The following is a 3210-nucleotide window of genomic DNA, read 5'->3' as shown; positions in this document are numbered from 1 at the left end:
ACTAGTATTTCTTATGGAGATTTGATTGATGAAAATGACTACCAAGTGTTTGTATAAATTAGTCAGACACGTTCTTGTAGGAAGACAAAAAACAAATGGCACCATTTTCTTGTAATGGCACCAGAATCATCTTGAATAATCAAGTTATGGGTTCTCAAGGTACACATTCAGAGATGAATAATCGAGTTCCGAAGATTGATGTAGAATCCATGGAGAATGTGGATTCAAGTTCATCGTCTAATAAGAAGGATGAATTATGTTGGGACCTATTACTGTGGTTAAGGGCAGCTGCATTGGATCCTTGCAAGCAAAAGCCACCACTGGAGAAACTTAGGAGGAGACAGATTATTAAAGCACGGGAACATCTCTCTGAGCACTACTGAATTTCCATGGGTAAGTTTTAACACATTGTCTTGCAACATTTTCTTATCATTGTTAGCAATTATAGGACTATACCCTAGACTCATCAGTCTCATGAAACTTCCATTTGGTTTCTGTTTCATTTGTTTCCTCATTCACGTTGGATTTCATTCCTTGTGAGATTTTTGATTGACTGCCACCCAAAGTTGAAAGTAATGACTTTCCCATTAGCTTCATAGGAGGAAAAACTTAAGATGAAAAAACTTTAGGTGCTTACAGATTGAACTGGGTAGAAACTCAAATCGAAAGTTTGGCATGTTGTTTATATCGAAATGTTTACACCATCTGCAGTTTAGTTCTTGTTACATTTAGCTGACTAGCTTGTTTATGTCTATTCCACTTAATTTTTCAGGAAAAACGGAGACTTGATCTGGTAGAAAATAAAAGAGCCATTAGCCCTCCTCTAGCAAAAACAATTAAGCAAACTTCTTTTGCTTCTTCAGTTTCATGCTTAATCAGTAGCACAGACTCGACTGAGAGGTCTCAGAAATCTATTCGCAAACCCATCTCAGTGGGGTCGTCGAGATATCCTGATGATCTCTCAAGAAAACGGGTCCGAAATAGTCATTTTGACGAATGTGATGATTCAATTAGTGTTGCATCAACTCCCAAAAAGCCAAACATTCAGAAGACACTTAGAGTGAACCAGTCACTGAAGGAGATCAACAATCTTCCATTGAAGCGGGTGTGTATGCCTGTAGCTAAGATAACCAACAAAAAAGATTCACCTTTGTCTGGCTCTGATGATTCAGTAAATAATTTAAGCGTGTCGAGTGAAAATCGTCAAGAGAAACATAAGACGGCTCGTAGGTCACCCAGGTTACAGAACCAATCACTGACGGAGAGCAACAGTCTTCCACTGAAGCGGGTGTGTACTCCTGAAGCTAAGATAACCACCAAAAAGGATGCACCTTTGACTGACTCTGTTGATTCAGTAGATAATATAAGTGTGTCGAGTGAAAATAGTGAAGAGAAGACGGCTCGTAGGTCACCCAGGTTACAGAACTTCATTGGTGATGATCTCCCAAGAATTGAAGTTAAAATTGGCAAGCGTCATCAGGCTGAGATCCCAGATTGGATTGGGCCGAGGAGAAGTGATAATTCCTCAACTGATGGTCGAAGTGATTCAAGGTATATGGGTACCAAGATATGGCCAATTGAAGGCAAAAACACAGAAACTAATAAAGAAAAAGGGATTGGAAAGGGGAGATCAAACTCATGCTCCTGCTACTCCAAGGGGTGTGGAGGTTGCATCAAACTTCATGTATTTAAGAAAGGACTCCAGCTACAAGATGATCTAGGAACTGCTTTCTTTACTTGGAAATTCGATGAAATGGGTGAAGAAGTTTCAAAGTCATGGACAACAGCGGAAGAGCAATGTTTTGAAACTCTTGTGAAAACAGACCCCATAACCCAGACCGATAGTTTCCTGGACTCTGCATTGAAGCGATTCTCTGGTAAAAGTAAAAAAAAGTATGCTCAGTTACTACTTTAATGTATTTATTCCTAGACGCATGAGTAAACAAACCAGGTTAGCCTCCAAATTTGTAAATAGCAACAATGAATAGATGACAATGATGTTTTCGAGATGAAGAGTAGTATCAAACGCGAGAGCACCAAAAACTTGAGGGGAGGCCGTTGAGATGAACACGACACCTGCCCTCGGTTTTGAAATCTCTGATACACTCAATCGAGGTCTGTAACTTCTGTTGTCTTGTTAATGTTTGGTCCGTAAGTACCTCAGTTGAGGAAGTTTGGCTGTACATCAAGTCCCGCATAACTTTTATTCTTAGCTGAGGTACCGTAACCAAAGTAGTAAATCAGCACATACTTGGTTAAGAATTCTCTCTTTCATATTGAATTTCTTCCCCGTTCTCGTGAGTACTTCATTTCGAACATGAATTGCCGTAGGGGTGCGGGAAATAGTTCCACAACTTTTTTCCGTGCAAAGAAGAAAGAGGTGTCGATTTGTTTCTTCATCACTTTTACAGAAAAGTAACATGGCATTTTTAGGGGCGACCCCGAAAGAATTAGTGGCGACACAAAAAGACAAAAAAAATCACCCAAACGTAAAATGTAGCGGTCCCTTATCTCCCATTTTTTTAATGGCCAAACTACCCTTTACAATCGTTAGATAATTTCACAATCGGGAGTCACTTTAGTTTATATAACTTCCGAATATAAAGTATCCCCAAAATAAAATCCTCTATCTTTTGAATTTTGATTATCCTATAATCGGTAGTAAAAAAATTTATCTTGACTCCCGATCAAAGTAGACTTTTGGCTAAAATTCTACCATAATCGGTAGTGAATTTAGTTTATTTAACTCCCGAGTATAGAATAGCCCCAAAATAAGATTTTGCAAAAATTCTCAATTTTTTGAATTTTGGTTGAGCCTATAATCGGTAGTAATGAAGGTATCCTGACTTCCGATTAAACAGTGACTCTCTTTGCAAATATCCTATTATAGTCCGCAGTCAAGGTAGTTCATATAACTACCGAATATAGAGTTGCCCCAAAATGTGATTTTGCAAAAATCCTCAATTTTTTGAATTTTGGTTGAGGCTATAATCGGTAGTAAATGAAGTTACGCTGACTTCCGATTATACAGTAGATCTCTTATCGAAATCCTACCATAATCGGTAGTCAAGGTAGTTCATATAACTACCGAATACAAAGTTGCCCAAAAATGTGATTTTGCCAAAATCATCTATTTTTTGAATTTTGGTTGAGCCTATATATAATCGGTAGTAGATGAGGTAAAATCCTGACTTCCGATTGTACAGTGGC

The 3210-nt window shown here is 38.3% G+C and overlaps 1 pseudogene; it reads left to right on the top strand.

The window, feature by feature from the left end:
• The first annotated feature begins 881 nt into the window (after nt 1–881).
• On the top strand, nt 882–2118 carry LOC113302088 (annotated as a pseudogene).
• The last annotated feature ends 1092 nt before the right edge of the window (nt 2119–3210 follow it).

The sequence above is a fragment of the Papaver somniferum genome, chromosome 8 (genome assembly GCF_003573695.1).
Source record: "Papaver somniferum cultivar HN1 chromosome 8, ASM357369v1, whole genome shotgun sequence".
NCBI lineage: Eukaryota > Viridiplantae > Streptophyta > Magnoliopsida > Ranunculales > Papaveraceae > Papaver > Papaver somniferum.
Note: the sequence above shows the minus strand (reverse complement) of the source record. Positions and strands in the feature narration are given on the sequence as shown.